The sequence below is a fragment of the Lepisosteus oculatus genome, unplaced genomic scaffold (assembly GCF_040954835.1).
Source record: "Lepisosteus oculatus isolate fLepOcu1 unplaced genomic scaffold, fLepOcu1.hap2 HAP2_SCAFFOLD_96, whole genome shotgun sequence".
NCBI classification, from domain to species: domain Eukaryota; kingdom Metazoa; phylum Chordata; class Actinopteri; order Semionotiformes; family Lepisosteidae; genus Lepisosteus; species Lepisosteus oculatus.
Genome location: NW_027168432.1, coordinates 509558 through 517597, shown reverse-complemented (window position 1 = coordinate 517597; position 8040 = coordinate 509558). Strand labels below are relative to the sequence as shown.

At 45.3% G+C, this 8040-nt stretch overlaps 4 non-coding genes across 4 annotated transcripts; all 4 read left to right on the top strand.

Moving 5' to 3' along the window:
- Nucleotides 1-3170: 3170 nt before the first annotated feature.
- LOC138237379 (U5 spliceosomal RNA) lies at nt 3171-3284 on the top strand. Its single transcript, XR_011188913.1, has one exon. It is a non-coding gene; the product is annotated as a U5 spliceosomal RNA (small nuclear RNA).
- Nucleotides 3285-3677: 393 nt separating this feature from the next.
- On the top strand, nt 3678-3791 carry LOC138237369 (U5 spliceosomal RNA). Its single transcript, XR_011188903.1, has one exon. It is a non-coding gene; the product is annotated as a U5 spliceosomal RNA (small nuclear RNA).
- A 596-nt stretch (nt 3792-4387) lies between these two features.
- trnas-gcu (transfer RNA serine (anticodon GCU)) lies at nt 4388-4469 on the top strand. The gene has a single exon. It is a non-coding gene; the product is annotated as a tRNA-Ser (tRNA).
- Nucleotides 4470-5858: 1389 nt separating this feature from the next.
- Nucleotides 5859-5940, top strand: trnas-cga (transfer RNA serine (anticodon CGA)). The gene has a single exon. It is a non-coding gene; the product is annotated as a tRNA-Ser (tRNA).
- The last annotated feature ends 2100 nt before the right edge of the window (nt 5941-8040 follow it).

Sequence of the window (8040 nt, the reverse complement as noted above, 5' to 3'; positions counted from 1 at the left end):
CGCTTTTTTAACAGAGCACCAAAAAAGCGTCTTTTTTGAAGGCCTGGGTACTGAGCATTGATGGTTCAGTGGTAGAATTCTCGCTTCCCACGTGGGAGGCTCTGGTTCGATTCCCAGCCAAAACAGTGGCTTTTGCAGCGAGCGGCTCCATCACTTGCATCCCCTTGCAACTCGCAACTGAAAACCCACTGAAGCTAAGCATTTGTTAGCCAGGTCAGTACCTGGATGAGGGTGAGCTACAGGGAAAAACAAAGTTTCCAGCTGGAAGCGGTGTTAATGGTTCCGGCGGGGGGGCGCTCACCCTGAGGTCTGTGCGGGTCCCAATGCCCCAGCATAGTGACGGAGACGCTGTGTTGTAAAAGGGCGCTGTCTCTTGGATGAGATGTAAAACCGAGGTCACAGCGCTCTGTGGTCATTAAAAATGACCACCAAAACCTTTGACAAATGCTCTTGGTAATTGATGGTCTTCAATAATGCTTCTCCTTTAGGTACATTTTAAATCAGCTGAAAAATGCTGTGAAATGGGGGGTCACTTCACGCCAGTGTAGGATTTGGGTTACAAGAACCATGAAACTGCACGAGAAAGCCCGTACACTGAATTACACGGCTTTCTATTCAAAGGAGGGCAAAAGAAATTCCCTGAGTTCGATTTTTTGCAGCACAGAGAGGATTGCTGTCGTGAGGCTGGTTAGCTCAGTTGGTTAGAGCGTGGTGCTAATAACGCCAAGGTTGTGGGTTCGATCTCCGTACAGGCCAGGTCCCTTTCTCCTCTCTTACAAAAGCTGTTAGGTTCCTTTCCGTGGTGAGATGGGTTGTCATGCAACCCTACCACATAGTGCCGACAGACAATTAAATGACAAAAATGAAGAGAGTTAAAGCAGCTGGAAAGGTTTTCTTACAACTTTTGAGCTGACACAGTTTTGGAAAATGTTTTTTTCACGCTGCACTGTACCACATAGGCAGCCAAGAGTCTACAAAACAAAACAGAATTGACAGTCATATAATGTCCATTTACCCCGGTTTTAAACACAGCATCATGTCTGCCATCATAAGAATATGAGTCCAATATTTTAGAATATAGTCAGAATGTCTTCTAACCTTACCTGTGGTGTCTTTAATCCCTATTGCTCAATGCATAGTGTACGTACTGCATACATGTGTCTTGAGAATGAGGAATGGGCCCCTGAGAGAAATTATACGTTCTGGATGAGGTCAAAGGTGCTGGAACACTGTATTTAGGATGTTTGCAGTGATTGTGTCTCCTGCTTCAACGCAGTGATATATAGATGTGCTCCTGTAATTTATTGGTACATGCCCAGGGCAGTAAGTAGTCTGAGGATTTATTTCCAGACGGCATAGAGCAGTGAAGCAGTGAAGTAGTGCAACACACTGGATCATTATATTATTAGAATCTATTCTACTTAAATTATTACATTAAACACAACTTGAGTTCATTTTAAAAATTAAAAGGTAATGAAAGGAATGCATATTCATGAGGAAGATAATACCGATATGCATGTGATAATCTTCCTTTTATCATGTAAATCATGTTCATCATTACATGATGGGAGCTAAAACAGAAGTTGAGAGAGAGCAAGGACGCCTACAGGAGGAAGGTATAGGACAAGCTGCAAAGGAAAAGCTACAACCCACGACAGCTACTCACCCACCCATCCCACACAGCTATCACTCTCCAACACCTCCGCCATTAACACCTCCAGCACTGAAAGTGCTATGTGCACCATCCACCAGGCCAGGCTGACCAGGCCAGTGCAATACACTGGATCTTTATATTATTAGAATCTATTCTACTTAAATTATTACATTATACACAATTTGAGTTCATTTTAAAAAGTAAAAGGTAATGAAAGGAATGCATTTTCATAAGAAAGATAATACCGATATGCATGTGATAATCTTCCTTATATTATGTAGTGCGTCATTTGGACACTTTGTGGGCTTGAAATACAAAGAAAATCATGTTCTATGGTACAAGATAAATACAAAACGTAAGCTTTTATTTTAATTAGATTTGTTTATAAAGCATAAGCAATCATTTATTACATTAATATATGTGAAAATAACATTTTAGCATCATATTATACATACAGGTCTCTAGCTTCAACACAGTGCTATATATATATATGCTCAGTGATTTATTGGTACATGCCCAGGGCAACAATCAGAATGAGGATTTATTTCCAGACGGGCTACAGGTAGTGTTGTGAAATACTTCAACACACTGGATCGCAGATTTAGACCCCCTGCACTCTTACTCCTTAAAAACCAAAGAAATGAAGATATGTAGCAATCACATTGTAACAGGGGTGACAGTGACTTAATGCTTATACTAGTGGACTTCTGGTACCTTTAAGGTACGGTGTTCCCTGAAGGGCTCTCAAACCCCGCATTTCAGATGCCTAGCTGATGTGTTACACCTCAGAATCACTTTTAAACCTTACCTCTGGTATCTTTAATCCCTATTGCTCAACGCGAAAACTTTACCTGTGGTGTCTTTAATCCCTATTGCTCAATGCATGGTGAAAGTATTGCATAAATGTGTCGGAAAATGAGCAATGGGCACCTGAGAGACTCATTTGCCTGTTTCACAAATGATCATATTTGACTAGAGATTCTGTTTGGGATTCAGTTGTGCATTCTGACAGCAATCCCTTTCAAAAAAGGATACATTCTGGATGAGGTCAAAGGTGCAGGAACACTGTATTTAGGATGTGTTTGCAGTTATTCTGTGTCTCTAGCTTCAACACAGTTATATATATATATATGCTCACTGATTTTATGGTACATGCCCAGGGCAATAATCATTATGAGGATTTATTTCCAGATGTGCTAGGGGTAGTGTTGTGAAATACTTCAACACACTGGATCGCAGGTTTAAACTCCCTGCACTCTTACTCCTTAAAAACCAACAAATGCAGATATGTAGCAATAATATTGTAGCAGAGTGCATCGTTTCCGGCATAGTATGGCAGGGTGTTTTCCGAGTTATTGCACGGATTGGGCACGCCCGCAAGCCAAGAGCCGCAAGCGATGAGCCCGGAGCTGAACGGGCCCCACTGGCTCGTTTGTAAGGCCAGGTGCATTGCCAACCACGATCGGCAGGGCAGAGGCCTTGAAAGCAGCCTGGGCTCCTGCAGCTGTGCAGCCACGCACTCTGGTTTCTCTTCATTTCGTACAAATCTTTCGCCTTTTGCTAAAGATTTCCGTAGAGAGGAGCATGAATGAGTTCCGTGCAATTTTTGTGCTTCCCTGCCTTCGGGTGGTTGCAGCTGGGCTGGTCAAAGAGAGAAAACAAAACCGCTCACAATCACTCTTGTTATGGCGATTGTGGTTGTCTGCTCTGCGAGTCCTCGGTCTCTGCCCGTCTGATTGCCGCTCTCTTCTTTGGGGGGCGGGAAGTGTCCGGCCGCAGGGGATCTTGGGACCTCGCTTTGCAAAGCGGCTTCCCAGAGTGCGTCGTTTCCGGCACAGTGTGGCCGGGTGTTTTCCGAGTTATCGCACGGATTGGGCACGCCCGCAAGCCGAGAGCCGCAGGCGATGAGCCCGGAGCTGAACGGACCCCACTGGCTCGTTTGTAAGGCCAGGTGCATTGCCAACCACGACCGGCAGGGCAGAGGCCTTGAAGGTGGCCTGGGCTCCTGAAGCTGTGCAGCCACGCACTCTGGTTTCTATTCATTTCATACAAATCTTTTGCCTTTTACTAAAGATTTCCGTGGAGAGGAGCATGAATGAGTTCCATGCAATTTTTCTGCTTCCCTGCTTTCGGGTGGGGCGCAGCTGGGCTGGTCAAAGAGAGAAAACAAAACCGCTCACAATCGCTCTTGTTATGGCGATTGTGGTTGTCTGCTCTGCGAGTCCTTGGTCTCCGCCTGTCTGATTGGCGCTCTTTTCTTTGGGGGGCGGGAAGTGTCTGCCCCCACTGCCCCTTTCAAGTTTGCTAAAGACCACGTGGATGTTCCAGAGCAACTCCTGGAACAATGTTCTGTGGACAGACGTGACAAAAGCTGAACTTGTTGGTAAATGTGCACAGCGTTATGTTTGGAGATAACAAAACACTGCATACCAACTCCAAAACCTCATCCCACCTGGGAAGCATGGCGGAGGCTGTACGGCTTGCAATCATCTAGGATCACGCAGGATCTCCTGTTTATTAGGCATAATAAACAGGGCCACTGAACTCCACACTGGCCACTGAACCACAGCAGTGGCTTGCTGGCTTGACATCTCCCAAGAAAAATGTTGAAATCGCATGTGGAACAGGAAAATGACCCTCGAGTACGAGGGAAAAAAAAGAAAAAGATCATCTGGAGCGTGCCAACCCATGTCCGGAGCGTGCCAACCCATGTCCGGACAGCCCAGTTTCCTCGACGAGGTGGCCGAGTGGTTAAGGCGATGGACTGCTAATCCATTGTGCTCTGCATGCGTGGGTTCGAATCCCATCCTCGTCGCTCCGGTACTAGAGCCGTACATTTTCTAGCGGTGGCTGAACATGGTATAGTAGGCTAACGTTGGCTCTGGGTTGAGACCGCGTTTTCACTTACTTGCAACGCAAACGGAGAAAGCGATTTTTGACAGTCTCTCAGAATCACAGTTTGTCATTCCTCTAGACGTTTATACAGTAGAAGCCTGCTTCGTGGCTTAAATCCAAGCTAAGGAAACGGGTTAGAGGTCTGATGCAGAACTGCAAATTCAATGAACGGGAACACTACAGTACATTGCACTGTATGTGTGAGGAAAGCTGCCCCCTTCTGTCCCTTGTAGACCGAACAGAGGACTGTAAAGGATACCGCCAAGGATGCTGGTTGAAATCCAGCTCCAAAGAAGCCCCTTTGGGTGTTATGTCATCAAAAAGTAAGAACAGCGAATCTCCCTTTGATCAAAAGCGCAACAGAACTGTTTTCCGTGGAGCGGGTTTCAGACCCGTAGACCTGTTTTATTTGTAAGGCAGGGCGCATTCCCAAGCGCGAATCTCCTGTTTTAGAAATGCTTTAATGGGCGTGAAGTGAAAATAAGAAATGGGCTCCAGATGCACATGGAAGCAATCAAGTGTTTCATCCGAGCTGTTTCAAAGACTGCTCAAGAGCTTTCCTTTCACAGAGGCGCAACGATTAATGATGGGGGTGCACCCTTCAATGCGCCTTAGGACTCTAGGGAGTGATTGAGACGATTCGTAGCGTGTGCTCATTTCCCTCTATTCCCCGTGTTGCAGTGGTAGGATGACGTAAATTACTGCTTCGACACGTAATGGCATTATAATCAAGTGCAGGAGCTGAGGGCTTTAGTTTTGTTTCGTTTTCCATGGCGTTCGTAAGCGCGCAAATCAAAGGCAATTCCTGCGTCTAACAGGAATGATTGAGACGATTCGTAGCGTGTGCTCATTTCCCTCTATTCCCCGTGTTGCAGTGGTAGGATGACGTAAATTCCTGCTTCGACACGTAACGGCATTATAATCAAGTGCAGGAGCTGAGGGCTTTTGTTTTGTTTCGTTTTCCATGGCGTTTGTAAGCACGCAAATCAAAGGCAATTCCTGCGTCTAACAGGAATGTAAATGCTTTTGAAAGTGCAGTGTGGTGCAGCTTGTAAAATCCTTATCCACATTTGTGGTTTGTTGCTGTTTGTTCTGTCTGCCAAAGCTGCATTTTGACATCCGGACGGGGAGACTTTATCATTTGAACGTGAAGCCAGCCTTAAACCCTCTGAGGCGTGTCTATCTGCCGGCACGTATTTTGTCAAAGGTATTTATTTTTTTTAACGGAGAGCGACTTTGAAAAGGTTTCCGCAGCCACGTCGCACTCCGTGTTAGATTAAAGGAGGAATGCGGCGAGGGCAAACTCGCTGTAGTCGTGGCCGAGTGGTTAAGGTGATGGACTCGAAATCCATTGGGGACTCCCTGCGCAGGTTCGAATCCTGCCGACTACGGCGTCTGCCGCACGTCTCCTTGTGCCTGCGCGGCAAAGGCGAAGTGCTGTTTCTCCTTTCCTGGTACTATAAAAACGCTAAATCGCTTGGCCCCGCTGCCATGGAAATGAGTTCTTCAGATAACCACACATTTTGCGTTCGCACCTCTGGTGTTCTACTTATGCCTTTGAAAACCTAATGAATAAAACTGAAAGAACCGACACAATATGTAGGTGCTCGTAAAGCACGCATTAAAGAACTGTTAACAGCAAGGGTTTCAGTGGGTTAACTGAGGAGAAGGCGTGATCGCTAATTGTTTACTTTTTATTTGGTGTTAGAAACACTCTTACTGTGCATGACGTGCAACAAATGTAGCCACAGAAATTGCATCACGCTTTCATGTATGCTATTGCAGACACCAACGTTGCCTAGATAGAAAACCGAAATAGCCGTGGGTTCGCTTGCTGGTCTGAAGGATCTCTCTTCGAATCTCTATCATTTGTCAATTGAAGTAAAAGGTGCTGCAATCTGATACGTTCAGAATCAAACCCGCAGCTGTTGTTCGACTTTATTTCTTGACTAATTACAACCTTTTACTGTCAAGTTTATTGGTACAACTTGAGCTCTCAGCACCGTACTGAGCCCAGGTGTTTTTCTAAAGCTGTCAGGTGCAGTTCATTTACATGAAGGAAATCTCTTACTGGGTACGATTACAATGCAGTAAGTAGCACAGGCTACTTAGGGAGTAGGCTGATGTGTTTAAAAACAACCAGCGCCAGGCAGGAGTCAAACCTCCAAACTCCTAATCCATAGTCAGACACATTATCCATTGCACCACTGGCCCTGGTGTGACACTGCAGGACTGTAACCCAGTGAGCTTAGCACTGCAACTAGTAAAATATTACCCCCGGTCCATTCTTTTCCAAAAGTGAGAAACACCTGTTTTCTACATTTTGTCTGTTTTAAAACCATATCTCTTTAAACCAAACCAAGAGTTTGTCTTTTGCACTGATATTCTGATTCATTTCGATTTCAAAGAAAAAAAAAACATTACCTTCCAAAGCATCATAAAATTGTCCCTTCCTCCAGACTCTACTTCTCTCTTGTAGTAGTACAGCAGACCTTTCCAGGTGAGCAGATCACAGAGTCCGAAATGAGCTTCCTCCATCAAGCAAAGTACCTGAACATGACTCTGTCATCATAAAAGCGCCCCTGTAATAAAGAAATTCAATCCGAAATCAAGAGGGCAGTTGCCTACTGAAATACAAGAAGTCATAAATTTTAACCTAGCAACACATTAAAGGCTGCATCTATACAAGTACGATTCTAGAAATGCTCACCAGATTACGTTTTAAGAAAGAACTGCGCCTCAGGTTCCGCCGAGATCTTAACTCGGATGGCAGGATTCAGAGTCTGGAGTGTGGAATGATGGCGCACGGAGGGTCCACATACTGTGGATCCCTCAGTGATCTTCCGCGTGTTCAAACCGCCAGCGTGTGACTCCCCTATCCCCCTGACCTCATTGCTCTGCTCTCGCCTCTGTGCAGCTGAGCCCGACTCATGGTAAAGTGGAAAAAAATATGCCCTCAACGTGAGATTTACTCTGGAGTGAGGATAGTTGTTACCTTCTTATCGTTGAAACGGATGTATGTGATGTGGCGACTAGGTTCTTCTCCATTAGCAGGCTTAAGGTTAAAGAAAAAAACATTGCTGACTTCTTTTTTTTTTGCCAGCCGCGAGCGCTGATTAGCGAGGTTTGTATTTCATGTTTTGCAAGTTGCATCCATTTTAAGAAAAACAAGTCGTTCAAGACAGGAAATGAATACTTGCATTTAATTAAGTCTAGACGTATGCGGTTGTCCATAATGACCAGTTCTGTTCGAGAACACAGAACAAAAAAAGGCACCGCTGGGATTCGGACCCAGGATTTTTTGTTTACTAGACAGGCGCTTTAACCAACTAAGCCACGGCGCCCCGGGAGTGCTGTCCTTTTGCAGCCACTTGGACACACCACTCAGACACATCTGCATTCGGTGTGTGCTCCGCCTGCTCGCTGAGCAAGTTGCCACCTTTACATACAATAGCAACATCGACACCAAGAGAAAGGATGACAAATGGCTT